This window comes from Ovis aries, chromosome 1 (genome assembly GCF_016772045.2).
Source record: "Ovis aries strain OAR_USU_Benz2616 breed Rambouillet chromosome 1, ARS-UI_Ramb_v3.0, whole genome shotgun sequence".
NCBI classification, from domain to species: domain Eukaryota; kingdom Metazoa; phylum Chordata; class Mammalia; order Artiodactyla; family Bovidae; genus Ovis; species Ovis aries.
Window position 1 is genome coordinate 239,314,279 of NC_056054.1, and position 15,833 is coordinate 239,330,111.

General features: G+C 41.8%; 1 protein-coding gene across 2 annotated transcripts in view; it reads left to right on the top strand.

The window, feature by feature from the left end:
- The window catches only part of WWTR1 (WW domain containing transcription regulator 1), a 146,739-nt gene that overhangs the window by 98,383 nt on the left and 32,523 nt on the right, over positions 1–15,833 (top strand). The window lies entirely within an intron of this gene.

A 15,833-nucleotide genomic window follows, 5' to 3' on the forward strand; every position in this document is an offset into this window, starting at 1 on the left:
GGATTGAACCCACATCTCTTACGTCTCCTGCACTGGCAGGAGGGTTCTTTACCACTAGCGACCGCTGGGAAGCCCATATACAGAGATAGGGTTTTAAAAATGAAACTGTGATGCTTCTGTCCATTGATTCTAATCTTGCCTTTTCCAAAACACTTACTTCAAAAGGATAGACAGGGAATTCCTACTGTGCAGTGGTTAGGACTCTACACTTCCACTGTAGGGACACAGGTTTGATCCTTGGTCAGGGGACTAAGAACCCACAAGGCCTACAGCCTGGCCAGAAAAAAAGGGATACTGGTAATAAACTTAAGTTGGGGTAAAAGACTGAGAAAATAATAAAGCCAGGGAAGAAAGTGCATACTGCAGGCCTTGTGTGGTTTCTAGAGGTGCCTGAAGACTTAACTCCGAGACTTGGGGACTTGTGCAAAGAGGGCCACATGTTCAGTTACCGGACTCAGAATATCAGGAGGGAAAGACTTGCCTGGTGTAGAGGAGAAACAGTTTTTTGAAGTGTAGAGGCTGAAGAAGGAATTCCCCATAAATGATCTAGACTGATCTAGAAGACAGCGCTCAAAAAGTCTTCCCACGGTGAACACCAGGAGCTTTAGAGAGATGTTTTCTCTGCCCTCCCTAGACCCTGGGTAGTGGCATCATCTGAGAACACCAGCCTGGAATGGCTGCAGACCACAAGGCTACCCACGGTACCCAGCTGGACTCAGGGATACTACTGAGAAAATTCAGAGTTGAGGCGTTCTTCTTTTGGGTGTTTTGTTTCATTTTTCTATTTTGTTAAAAAATCTTATTATTTTGGGCTGCGTTGGGTCTTTGTTGCTGTGCGTGGGCTTTCTCTAGTTGCAGCAAGCAGGAATTATTACCTAGTTGCGGTGCATTGTTCTGGCTTCTCTGGTTGTGGAGCACAGGCTCTAGGGCGTGTGAGCTCACTAGTTGGCTGAACATGGACTTATTTGCCCCGAGGCACGTGGAATCTTCCTGGACCAGGGATCAAACCTGTCTCCTTCATTGGCAGGCAGATTCCTAACCACTGGACTACCAGGGCAGTCCCTCATTTTCTTTTTTAAGAATAGAACCCCCTTGGCACACCTTCCCAAATGAAATTTAGAGGTGTAGGGTTTTTTTTTTTTTTTGCTTGGAATTGGAATCTCCTTCTGAACATGTTTAAAAAGCACAGATGCTTTGATTTCTGCCTCTCCTCATCACCTCAGAGCTTACTCCTTTCTTGCCCCATAGTGACTCTGAGTCACCTCACCGGGCTGGGAGAACAGCCCAGAGACACAGATCCTGAGCAGTATACTCCCAGAACTTCTCCATCTCTGGATTTCTTCAGAATTTTAAATTTTACCGTAGTGTATGAAATACTCTGGCAGTTTCTCATGGAGTTTGAGCAGTAAACCTGGCGGAGATTTCTATCACTTTGGAAGAGAGACTAACTGCAGCATGGCTCAGTGGTAAAGAATCTGCCTGCAATGCAGGAGATGTGGGCTCAGTCCCTGGGCGGGGATGATCCCTGGAAAAGGGAATGGCAGTCCACTCCAGTATTCTTGCCTGAGAAATCCCATGGACTGCAGGCTCCAGCCCATGGGGTAGCAGAAGGGTCGGACACAACTTAGTGACTACAGCAGTGCTCACCACAGTCATGATGCCCCTCGGGCCCCGGTCCCTGCCCCTGACCCTGTGCCCTTCAGGCATGTTGGCCACCCTGTTTTGCTCATGTACTCCATTCCCACAGGTCAGGCACCCTCCCACCTCAGGACCTTTGATCTCTGTCAGCCTAGATTGTTTCCCACCCTGATTTCTGCACTTCAACCACATTAAAATAAAAATATTTTAAAATTGTTAAAAAAAATTTTTTTTTTTTTAAATTTGGCTGCTCTGGGTCTTAACTGCAGCGGATGGGATCTTTGCTTGGGGCATGTGAACTCTTAATTGAGGCTTGTGGGATCTAGTTCCCCGACCAGGGATCAAACTGCATTGATTCCTGTATTGGGAGCCTCCTGCACCGGTCTCCTGCATTGGGAGTGGGAAGTCTTAGCCACTGGACCACCTGCGAAGTCCCCCGTCCAATGTTTTTACAAATTACCTCCTCAGACACAGAAGGAATGCTTCTCTCCACTAGTTCTGCATTTGTTTATTCAAAGCCCTTATGGCTAGAGTTATCCTATGTATTTGTCTCCCCACTAGACTATAATCTCCTGAAGGGCAAGACCTTTCGGTCTTGTTCTCCAGTGTCTCTAGCACCTAGAAACAGGGCCTTGCACTTGCTTGGGGCTCAGCAGGTATTTGGTGAGTGAATATTTAAGTGAACTGTAGACCACTAGAAAGAAAAAAAAAAATCATCCATAGGCCTACCATTCGAGGACCACTATTAGAATTTTGATACATTTTCATTGCGAAGGTAATTAACTTTTGGGGGTCACTATAGGTCCTAGATCTATGGGTACAGTCTTTAAAATGCATATAGGCACAAAGTCTCCAAATTTGATACATAATTTTACCAGATTTCTTAATCCTGCTACCCCGGTTGAATTCTTGTTTCTTTTTTCTTGCGTACTCATGACGTGATGCAAAATACCCCTCATTACTGTGTTGTTTCTGTTAATTTGATTGCTAAAGAATGACTGTTTGCATTTCTACACTTTCTTGTGAAGCTGATAATTTGTCCACATTTGATTAGTAAACACATGTTCTCGTCTATACATTGTTCAAATCCTTTGACTTATCTCTTGGAGTGTCTGTTGTATGAGCTCTTTCAATAATAAAGATGTTTACTAGAATGGCACATAGTAAAAAGAAAACAGATTAAGGGCGATTGGCCCACGCTGGCAAGTTCTTCCTACTTCTAGTGGAACACAGCTGTGGATTCATTTTCTGTTACTGAGTTCGGGTTGCCACACTCTGCACCTGGAGTAGTTTTAAAATCATTCAGGAAAGCTAACCAATAAAAAGCTACAATAAACTCTCTCCTGACTAATGAAAATAAATGCATGGATCAGAGTTTCCATTTCCTGCTGGGATAAAAGTATACCTATTGTCTGAAGATAATAAAACAAGAAAAGTTTTGGTTTTGCTGCTGTTGCCAGGCCATGGAATAAAATTCAAAGACACAAAGATAACTTTGTGAAGCGGGATGGTGAAGCACCCAGTTTCCTCTTTTTTTTTCCTCAGTTAGTCATTAAGTGCCTAAATCACTGCCTTCATAGATGTGCTTTCTGCTCGGCCACTTTTGATAAATCTTTCAATAGCCCAGAAATCAGATGGAATCAAGTAGCACTTTCTGGTGCTGCTTTAGGTGGAAGAAATATGATTTCTTTATAGCTGAAGGATCCAGAAGAAATGAATGTCAGAAAGATGTGATTGTTCTAGATCTTTTTTTTCATAGCTTGTTCTAGATCTCTTACAACAATGAAAACTGGTGTTGAAATCCTTTACATGCCAGTAAAATATACATTTTATAATGTCTATTTTAAAAAATTATTATTTCATTGTAAAATATATATTCACTGTTCATGCATTTATTTTCGTTAGTCAGGAGAGAGTTTATTGGAGGTGATGCATTTGCTGTGCTGTGCTGCGGTTAGTTGCTCAGTCATGTCCAACTCTTTGTGACCCTATGGATTGTGATCAGACGACTCACTAGGCTCTTCTGTCCATTGGATTCTCCAGGCAAGCATACTGAAGGGATCTTGAGGGGATCTTCCCGAGCCAGGTATCAAGCCCTGGTCTCCTGCATTGTAGGCAGACTCTTTACCATCTGAGCCCCCAGGGAAGCCCTGATGCATTTGCTAGGAAAACATGAAAATCCATGTAACAGGCTTTTCCATCTTTACATCTAAGAGAATAGAGTTGCCTGGATGTTTGCACCCTGGTTTGTTGACTCGATTACTGTTTGGATGGACACACAGGATGGCGGGTAGGAAAATTGTTGGCTGCTGCTAAAATTCAGGGATTCCTGTGAAGTAAATGTAGGTTGGGTTACAAGTCTAAAACCAGTTGAGCCGGGGGCATCTGGAGAATCTAAGATCCACCTGTCTGATTCTGGGGGCACCTGGAAGTGATGTTAAGGTTTGAAGTCGAGAAAGAGTGTCTGAATGTACATAGATCCCAGAATTTTGTGTCTTATCAACTGAGCCGGCTGAGAAATGTCCTTAGAATTATTCTCACCCAGAATTGGAATAAAGAGCTCAGTGTGAAGTTGGGATAGTGCAACTTCTTGGTTTAATACTTTACAGATTTTTGGAACCGAATGCACCCTGAAGTGAAAAGCTGCTTTTTTTTTTTTTTTTTTTGCTGACCTTGTTGGACAGCTAATACTGTTTCTGGGAAATAAGAGAAACAAGCGACTCATTGTTGGCAGGAGCTGAGAGAGACGCAAGAAGGGCGAGAGACGTGTCTGCAGCCTTTTTACCCCCCTTCGTTGAATCGTGACTGAGTTCAGGCTGGATTGAGACTGGGTTTGTCTTTCTACCTCCGTAGACATGTGTTTTCCATCAGACTGGGCTGCAGGACACCTGACATTGGCCGGTTCACACGAGTTAAACCCTGTATGGCCCAGAAACAGAGAGAAAAAGACCCGCAGCTGTACCCAGACACTCTCGATGCGGAAATATTTTTGAAGCTTGGTGTGGCTAGGTCCATGCATATGTCAGATACGATTTACACCTGTATGTTTTGGCTTCTCTCTGTTGCATATCATCATTTCCCCGGAGCCTCTGTGGCCAGAAGGGCTAGTATTGCTTGTTGGCGCCACCTCTTCTGGTTGAACCCTTCCTGTATTATGAAATATAATGCTTCACAGATACCTGATTTGGTCTTTTTTTTTTTTTTTTAAGGATGGAAGAAGAAAGCCCTATGTATACCATTTTCTGTAACAGCAGATCCCACAAACAGGGTGTCATCCTAACATGTGACTATGTTGATTTCATCATTTTACAAGTAAATAAGTTAATTAAATTAGTCTGCTTTGGACTTTTTTGTGAAATAGGGCAAAGGAAACTCCTCTTAATCCTTGTCACCAAATTTAACTCAGTAAATAGTTTTTGACTGCAGGGCCGGGCAGTGATTGGTGGTCAGTGCAGCTGACGCCAGCCATGCATTCCAGCACATTGCCTGAGCTTCCTAGGTTTGTCACAGTCTATGCTTGTGATTTGTGCTGAGTCAATTAACCTTCCAAGTTTCTTCATCTCTCAAATGAGTGAACTGGCTTAAATCATTGGTTTTAAATTGTGTCCCAAGGCCCCATGCCAGGGTTCTGGGGCATGCAAGCAGAAGCTAAGCTTAGTTAGTATCCAGTCTCCAAGAGCCATGTCTGTCCAACATCTTTTAAAACTTTGTTTAATATTTTGACTCAAGAGTTGGGAAACGCCTGTAGGGAAAGCAGAGTGAAAGCCAGACTGAGACAATTTAGAGAAGAGAATCAAAGAAGTGCCTTTTAAGCATTCACTGACACTAGCACAGGCTGCAGGCATGCTGTGAATGAACCCCTGCACATGTGGGGTGTCTCTGTTTCATGCCATATATCAGGCTCTGGGGAAAGATCCTGCTGCTAAAAGATTGAGGAACTTGGTCAAAATGGACTAAGCTCCTTCCAGCCTGAACTTCTGTGGTGATGCTTCAAAGTGGGGTAAATACATGGCCACAGCTATGATGAGGATGGTGGGATTTGTAAAACACTAACGGTAAAACAAGAACAAAATGCATTGGGTCCTCAATAGGGAGTTATGCTCCGGGAGTAAAGAGAAAGCTGCAAGAAAAATCTATTATTCGTTAAATATCCACTTATAAGAGTATCAGTTCAGTTCAGTTCAGTTGCTCAGTCGTGTTCGACTCTTTGCAACCCCATGAACCGCGGCACGCCAGGCCTCTCTGTCCATCACCACCTCCCGGAGTCCACCCAAACCCATGTCCATCGAGTCAGTGATGCCATCCAACCATCTCATCCTCTGTCGTCCCCTAATCCTCCTGCCCTAAATCTTCCAAAGAGTATGGAAGGTAATAATTAAAATGCATCCCGAACAGAAAGATTTGTGTCTGTGTGTGTAGTGGGGATGGGTTTCCCGTTTGCTCTTTTCTTTTAAATTAAAAAAAAAAAAAAAAGCCTCTGCTGATCATCTTTAAAATGAACTGATATTTTACTACCCATTTCTGACCTATAAATCCATACACATTCTCAGGGAGAATGTATTTGGTGCCTTCTGTGTGCATCAACAAGTCAGATTTGAAATAAATTTCAAATTTATTGAAATTTGTTCTGGGTTTTTAAGGAATATTCTTACCAGTGGAGTTGATTCTAAAGGACAGGGGGAGACTTGGTTTTGTTTATAAAGAGCATGAATCCAGCCCTCAGGAAGGTGAGAGTTCAAATCACAGGAAGAGAACAGTTCAGTGTTTCTTAAAAGTGCTTCTGTTCGCTGTGTGTGGCTCAACCTAGAATCCAGAGAGAAAGATTTCCTGACTTGAAGGCTCATATGTATGAGCAATACAATGCAGTGGCATAATAGTGCTTCATTTCTTTAAAAAGTTGCAGAGTAAGTGCCGGAGTAATAGTCCCTCTGCCAATCATCACGTGTGAGTGTGCGCTGCCTTGTCCAACTCTTTGTGACCCTATGGACTGTTGCCCACCAGGCTCCTCTGTCCACAGGATTCTCCAGGCAAGAATACTGGACTGGGTTGCCATTTCCTCCTCCAGGGATCTTCCCAACCCAGGGATCGAACCCACATCTCTTGCATCTCCTGCATTGGCAGGTGGATTCTTGACTGCTGGTGCCACCTGAGAGGCACTGATTACCAAGTTGTATGGGTGCAAAAGGACAGACAGCCGGTCGTAACTGATGGAGGACACATTGAGAGCTGATTTGATGGACAGCCTGACTGTCATTCTGAATATCAAATGGTTCTCTCGTATGAGTGCTGGTTCTCTTTGTAAGGAAACATGTTAGGATGGAAATAGGAAACTTGGATCCTACTGCCATGAGTTAGCTCTGGGAATGTGGGCAGTCACAGGTGTAGGGTGACCAGCCACAGCATCTGCTTGGGACTCTTCCAGATTTAGCCCTGAAAGTCCCATGTCCCAGGAAACCCCTTAGTACAACCAGGACAATTGGTCACCCTCTCTGACAGACCTGTATCATCATTTGTAAGATGGGGACAAAGAATGGAATCGTAACAGCCCACACTGCAGAAGAGCTCGTGTTGCCCTCTTGGTGTTAAGTTTCTGGAATGTGTTTCCGATGCAATTCGTATAAACATAGTCCAAACATCAAACTGAGTTTAACACCTGTTCCATCTGGGAGGAAGAATTTTTCCCACATCCCAGATCATACCCAACGTATGTATTCAAATGTTGCATTTTCACCTACTTTGAGGAAATTGTAACCAGATTTTCGCAATAATAAGTCAGCCCTTCAAAGGGATGCTGTCAGAAGGGTGCTTTAGAGTTCTTGGTGTTGTTTTATCATAGAAGCTGGTTAAAAAAAAGGAAACCCCCAAACTAAAATAAAAGTTTATTTTGAAAAAACAGAAGTTCGTTTAGCTGGATTGTGCTTACCGCCTATGAAAATTGATACACAAGTTAAACCATCTTAGAAATCTTCCTGTTAAATCAATATTTGATGATGGAGAATGTCAGCGGCTATTATTCTGGCAGTCTCTTATAACCCTGGCTTTCCCTGTGCTTTGTTTTGCTTTTTTTTTGTTGTTGTTGTTGGTACTTTGTATCTTGAACAGCAGTGGGTAATTCTAGGCACAGGGAACCACTTTGTCCAACATCTATAGGTTGCATGTCCCTTTCTCTGACTCCACACTCCACACTGCTGCTCAGTTGACTTTGAGACGCTCAGCACGTAGTAGGAGCTTAATAAATATTCATTCATTTTCAATTCAATTCGCAATTCATTACTGCCAAGACATCTGCTAAGATGCAGGGGACCAGCATTTTCAGTATCCCTCCTCAGGAGAACAAGGTTGAGAAGGGCTATATTTTATAACTCCCTCTTGGAAAGTCTCATTGTTTGTATGTTAAAGTCTTTGAGAAATTCTGCAATAAAATAAATTCTTTTAACTTTGTTTAGCCCAGTATTTCCCAATCTTAATTGACCATGAAACATGGGAAGCAGCTGTTATAATCTTTTAAACTTTTAACGTAACATCTATTTGCTCCCATGGGACACACTTAGACCATGTTTTCTTTCTTTCTTCTTTCGTTCCTTTCTTTATTTTTTCTTCCTGCCTTCCTTTCATTCTTTTAATTTGGCCATGCAGTGCGGCACGTGGATCTTAGTTCCCTGACCAGAGATCGAACCCAAGGCCCCCTAACCTGGAAGCACAGAGTCTTAACTACTGGATCACCAGGGAAGTCCCCAGACCATGTTTTCTTTTTAATATTTATCCATTTTTAATATACCCTATAATATCTATTCATTTTTTATATATGCTATGGAGATTATTTGATAGTGAGTATTGAAAAGACAGTGCCAAACACGGTTCCTGGTATTTATTGAAGATGTGATTACTATACACACACATACATACACAGACACACACATGTTCTTCTTATATCTGTTTTAGATTTTCAGAAAAAATCATGATAGAGTTCTCATATGCCTCTCACCCGAATTCCTGTGTTAGTAACATCTTACATTGTATGATATTAACATACAATAAAAACAGATGTTATCATTAATAAACCAATATGGATACATTATTATTAACTAACTTCCATACTTTATTCAGATTTTCTTAGTTTTTTTCTTAATGTCCCCAGCTGTATACCACCTTATCTTTACTTGTCATGTCTCCTTAAGCTGTTCTTGGCTATGAAAGTTTCTTAGACTTTCCTTGTTTTTGATGACCTTGATAATTCTGAGTACAGCTTAGGAATTTTATAGGATTTCCCGCTATGGGAATTTGTCTGATGTTTTTCTCCGATCAGGTTGGGATGATGGGTCTTGGGGAGGAGGACCACAGAAATAAAGTACCATTCTCATCACATCTTATCAAGGGTCATGTCATCACCATGGCTTATCACTGTTGATGTTGATCTTGATCACCTGCCCAGTGTACAAAATTCCTCCCCTGTAAAGTTGCTGTCCCTCACTACCATTGGATAACTGTGCTCATTGGGAGGAGGTTACTATGTACAGTCCATACATCAGGAGTGGGAGTTTTCTCCCCTTCATTGAGGACAGTGCATCTACATTAAATTATCTGAAATTTGTTTGCCTCTTCTCCTGGCATTCATTTATTTATTCAATTATTTGTTTATATGAGTGTAGACTCATGGACATTATATTTTTACTAAAATAATGAATCATAGCAACGTAGGAAGCTCTCTCCATTCTTGACAGAGAGTACAGAAGCTGGATAATGGGTACTGGGAGAGGAAGAATTCATGCAGTGCTGGGCAGGCCTCCCCCCTTAATTGCATGGAATTGTGCCTCTGACATGTTAACAAAACCGTATGGTTTTCAAAATTAATTAATTAATTTGGCTGCACTGGGCCTTAGTTGCAGCACGCAGGATCTTTATTTGCAGCCTGTGGGATCTAGTTCCCGGACTAGGGATGGAACCTAGGCCCCCTGCAGTGGGAGCACAAAGTCTTAGCCACTAGATCACCTGGGAAGTCCAAAACCGCGTTTTTAAAGTTCAACTCAAAGAGCTATGCATAGAAACACCACAGCTGAGGAGCTGTTGTCAAGAGGAGAATGGAGGCTGAGGAGAAGAGGAGAAATGCCTAACTAACAACAAGTATTCCTCTTTGCCCTCCCTAGATTCACGTGTGCGTCACAGAGAAGGATTGTGTCTTTCTAGGGCTTAGGTGTGGCGTCTAGCCATTGGCACGCTGGTTGTCCTTTCCGTAATCTGCTCAGAGCCAGCCTGATGCAGGCCCGTGATGGGTTTTGTAGTTGAGCCCAACCTTATGGTTTTGTTTTCTTCACTTGGCATTGTTTGTGTGTGTGTGTGTATAGCCACAGCCTATTTTTAAAAAAAGGTGGAGGGGGAAAGCAAGCCCAGGACACAGAAAACCAAGCCACTGAACTTTTCCGAGGCCAGAGAGACTTTTGTCAAACATTCCAGGAGGCTCGCTGGGCAGCCTGATTCCCTGGCCTCCCTCCTAGTCTGCAGCTCCTGGCTTGGGGAAGCTGCCAAAATACTCTGTCTATGAGCCGTCGCTCTCAGTTCCTGGTGCTGCAAAAGGCAAAAAGTTCAGGAGTGAAGCCTTAACCTTTTTCTTGTCTACTTCTTATACAGCAAATGACATGCTGGCTTAAAATGGAGTCCAGGGACCTTCCTGGCCTCGAATCTTGTGGGGCCTTTGTAGACATGACCGAGTGGTATGTTGGCTGGAGCAAGTTAGAGGGTGTATCAGTGTCCCAGTGGGTATTAGCCAGAGGGTCATGGGTAGACCCCATGCACCTCTGCACACCCCATTCCCATGTTGACCATTTACTTCACAGTCATTGACTCAGAAGAGTGTTCCTATCTCAAATGCTGTGGAGTTTGTTTTTCTTGGTGTTTTCTTTTATATTGAATAATAGCAGTGAAATATGTCTGGTTACATGTCTGTGGAGCGTGGTTATGTTTGATGGCCAAACACTCAAGAGAAAGTCAATTATTGAAGAAGGAAAAACAAAAGGGAAAAGGAGATGAAAACAGTGAAAAAGATAAATGTGAATTTGAATTTAAATTCTGACTCTCTTGGAAGGGAAAAAAAGAGAAGTCTCTGCTTTAGTTTTAATGATTCCTGCTTATATGGAGAACACTTCTGTTTGGGTTATTCCTTTCTGTGGGGGCTGGCAAAAGTCTAGAACTGACTAGGTCTTTAGCATTTTTAAGGCATTAAATGGTAGTCTGTCCTTAACTGGTTTGGCCTCAGATACTGCATTTGAGGGGACTTCCCTGGTGGCTTAGATGGTAAAGCGTCAGCCTACAATACGGGAGACCCGGGTTCAATCCCTGGTTTGGGAAGATCTCCTGGAGAAGGAAATGGCAACCCACTCCAGTATTCTTGCCTGGAAAATCCCTGGTACGATATATACAGTCCATGGGGTCGCAAAGAGTTGGACATGACTGATCAATTATCACTTTCACTGCCTTTGAGATACTGTACTTTTTTTTTTTTTTCATTTCTTAAACTAAACTATTCTTTCCGTAAAGTGTTATGGGATATTATCCCAAGAAGTATTTCATTTGTTGCAAATCTAGATGTTTTCCTTCTGTATTCTCCCAAGGACTTCCTCTCTGTTTATCTCTGTCTTGAAATTCTGCCCCTCTTTGTCTCTGAGTAGCTACGAAAGCAGTGGTTTTAAAGAGCCTCAACCATCGGTAAAGTTCACAAGATTCAACCTAATAAAAGGTTCAGTAAGTAACCCTCTGAAATGAAACAACTACAAGAGCAACAGGGTAAACCTTGGGCACGTGGAGTGAGTCAGGACACCTGGCTTCTAGGCCGTGACTATTTTATGACCTTCCCCCTGTTCACTGTTTCTCTGAGTATTGCTTCCTCATCTCTACGTGGAAAAGTTGCTCCAGGCAGGCTCTTAGTTTTGAGGATCTTGACCATATTTTAAGCCTTATTTGTTGTTTTTCAAATAATTTGGGGTTTACCTCCTTTCATTCCACCAAGAACATATTTGGCATATTTGATGCCTCCATGACCATGCTTTTGTTTTCTGTTTTCTATTTTTGCATTTGTATATTTTACATAAGTAATACACACAGGAAAACTTCAAACAGTACAGAAGGGGAAAAGGAAAACCTCTTCCCAGCCCTGACACCCAGTTTCCTCTCCAGAGGCACCTACTGCTGTGTATTTTTCTTGAGAAATTTACTGTTTTATGTATAAGATGCACCCCATCCCACCCCTATTTTTCTAATTATAACTACTATGCTCTTACAATACATCCTATTCCTTGGATTTTTTTCCCCCTTCTGAAAATTGCTTCTTAGAGATTGTTTCATAGAAGTAACTGCAGAGTTTCTTTATTCTTTGGAATAGTTACATAGCCTTCCTCTGAATGAATCATGATCTCTAATTGGTGGACTGTTATGGACAGTATCACAATGAATTTTCTCATACAGACTTCCCTGTTGGTGAGTGTGATTTATTTTGAAGACAAAGCTGTTGGCTAAGTTCTATTCTCTTCCAGTCTTTACAGTTAATAACTGGAGATGTTTAGTCTAAATGGTCAAATCTAAATTAAATGGAAGAAAGCAGCATGTCCACCATGCCTCCCTGTAGATGGTCCCTGTAAGGGCTGGTGTTTTAAAGAGGCTAGCAAAGGTGTGGTTTTTAGAAGCGATCTCCACCCAGTCTTAAACTCCCCCCAGATAAGAATGCAGATGTCACTAAAACCTGACTCCCAGTGTCTGGATGAACACAATGACAGGGCTGGCTTCCCAAGTCATGGAAGATAGTTCTGATCCAGTTGACTTGGCATGTCAGTAAGTACCAGACCTGAGTCAGTTTTAATACTTTTCAAGGGATCTGAGTTATAAAAATTAACCTCCAGGGATTTATCTGGCAGTCCAGTGGGTAAGACTATACTTCCACTGCAGGGAGCAAGGGTTCAATCTCTAGTCAGGGAACTAAGATCCTGCATGCCACATGGAGTGGCCAAAAAAACAAAAAACAAAAAAACCTCTGAACTATTAACAAAAATTTAACATGTTCAAGCCTCTTTTTCCTAACCTAGGGATTTGTGATATTGGAAATATTTAATTTACACATTCCTCTTATAGACACAATCGGGCTTCTTTTTCCTGTGGTAGTTACATCAGATAAATAGGAACATACTTTTACAGAAGGTGCAGAAACAACTGTACCTGGAGATAATCACTATTTTTCTATCTAAGCTTCCTTCTTCTGGCCTGAAAGAGGTCTTATGAATTAAACCCTTCTGAGTATCTGGACTTTGTCTTACTTGAATCTTTATTTTAAGAAAATTTTTCCCTATGACACAGTATGTGCCCAATCCGTGACCCTCCCACCCAGGCCTTCAAATAGAGATTGTAATTATGCTCCAAGCTGTAGAAATGAACTACTTATTTCAGTTATTTTGGCATCAGTCACAACGATGCTTTTTTTCTGCTCTTGGACTAAGAACATAAGGAATGCCCAGCTGGTTTCATTCATTCATCCCATCATTTACCAAGTTTCCTTCTGTGCCAGGAGGTGAGAGTTCTTGGCGGTGGAGTTGATTCAGGAAGTGAAACCCAAACTATTTTTGCAGAATACTCCAGAATCTTACCTTGTCTTGAGCGACTTCTCTGTGATTAGGCAGAGTTGTCAGCCTGTCCAAACCCTCCTTCAGGCCTTCCTACTTGTAACCTGAGCAACCTTTGGGCCCAGGAGCCTGTTTTAAGGGCCTGCTGTTTACGTGGCCTTTCATCGTGGTCCATTGAAGGCAAATTGTGTGTAGGGGGGTTGCCCCAGTTTCAGTGATTGTTCCTGGACTTTGGTCTCAGGTGTGACAGAGGATGGCGAAGGACAGTTGAAAGGGCAGGTGGACAGGGTATCAGGAGTTCAACTTCAGCTCCAGTTGTACCTGTTTCTAAGCAGAGCACACCCCTTGCCTCCCTGGCTTTCACAAAATAAAAAGCTGAACTAGATGTTCTCCAGGAATCTTTACAAAGCCTAACATTTTAGTGCTCTACCGACAAGCTTCCCTGGCTCAGATGCTTGAAAATCCACCTGCAATGCAGGAGACCCGAGTTCGATCCCTGGGTTGGGAAGATCCGCTGGAGAAGGAAACGGCTATCCACTCCAGTATTTTGGCCTGGAGAATTCCATGGACAGAGGGGCCTGGCTGGCTACAGTCCCTGGGGTTGCCAAGAGTCGGACACAACTGAGGAACTTTCACTTTAATTTTCACAGACAAGCGTAAAACCCCATCTTATTTCTTCATGCGTTCCTTGCAATAGCCTGTTAGTTCCTGTGAAGACAAGAGCTGTTTATCCAGCTACAAACCCAGCATCCAGCACACGGTGGGAATGCAATAAAGAGCTGAGTGAGTTAGTGGTAAATTTCAAAAAAGAGATTTTTATCCCACCTCTACTCCTGTCCAGAGGAACTTCCTGTCAAGGAGCTAATTCTTCCTTAAGGAAGCCAGTTCTACAGAAAATCTTAAGTGGTGGTACTTTGTTTTCTCTTCCTTTCTTTTTAAACATTTTATGGAAGTGTAGTTGGTTTACAACGTTGTATTAGTGTACAGCATAGTGATTCAGTTATACATATACATGTGTTCACTCCTTTTTAGATTCTTTTCCCATGTCGGTCATTATGTAGTACTGAGTAGAATTCCCTGTGCTACACAGTAGGCCCTTGTTGATTGTCTATTTTATATAGTGTGTGTATGTTAATCCCCAATTCCTGATTTATCCCTCCCCCCATTGTGTTTTCTCTTTGGTAGCCATAAGTTTGTTTTCTAGGCCTGTGAATCTGTTTCTGTTTTGTAAATATATTTTGTTCTTTTTCATGGCTGAGTGATATTCCGTTTATATGTGTACCATATCTGGTTTATCCATTCCTCTGTTGATGGACATTCAGGTGGCTTCCGTGTCTTGGCTATTGTAAATAGTGCTGCAGTGAACATTGGGGTTCATGTATCTTTTCAAGTTATGGTTTTCTCCAGATATATGCCCAGGAGTGGGATTGTTGGATAATATGGTAGTTCTATTTTTAGCTTTTAAGGAACTTCTGTACTGTTCTACATAGCGGTTGTACCAATTTATATTCCCACCAACAGTGTAGGAGGGTTCCCTGGTACTTTTTTTTCAGTGTGTATGTGTGTGTGTGTGTGTTTTAAAATTCACCTAAGAAAGTTTGGTTATAATATGTTCCCATGTAATATCTGTATCAAACTGAAGATCTGAAATTGTTCACTCTGAACTTTAAGTAAAATATGCCAATAATTTTATCTTTAAAGGTAATGATATAAAATATAGCACAAATTACAATTTTTTTTTTCTCAGAAATGAAGTAAGTATATAAAGTTACACATTGTTGCTTTTGGCCCTGACTTAAGAGCAAATAGACTGGAAAACATGGTTTTCTTTATTGTAGGATATTACCCAGTAGAAGTTAAGCAAATTTGATAGGTAAACTGTCTTGAGAAAAACTAGCACTTTTTAAGATGCATTTTTTGGGGGGAGGGAACACTAATATAATTTATTAAACTATTTAAAAGTGTTTTGCAACGTGAAGTACTGTATGCTAAATTTTTAATATTGGTAAATACAGACAAATAGAAAATCCTTAAAAAGTTGAAAACACTTCTATGCCTTTATCCAGTCACAAACATGGTTAGCATCTTTTATATAATTTCTTTCTCACTAATAATTCTCACTAAATGTTCTCTAATCATTCACTCATAATTTCTCACTAATAATGTCTTTGGGGCATCCTCTTTTAACAAAGCATGAATGGGGTCCTGCTTTTGTGTAGACTCCTGATCTAGGTGCTGTGTTTTACCTGTTAATTCACCTACCTGTTCTAAATATTGTTTCACACCCACCACTATCAATGATCGCATGCCCTCCTTAGCTCTGCCATAAACATGCAGGTTGACTGAGGACAGGCACACACACCCAGATGTCCTGGTGAAATTAGCTTTCATGTTGTGGTAACCTTTGTGGAATTTGCTTATGACCACTATGTTCTATTTAAGGATTGAAATGTCCCCTAGACACAGGCAAGGTGTGAAATCAGACTTTTAACAGGGCACAAGAGCTAAGACTAGGTGGGTCAGGAGAGGGGCCAGTATCTGAGTCTCTGTGAATTGAATTAAGGTAATGATTACCTAAACAGTAATGATAAGCAG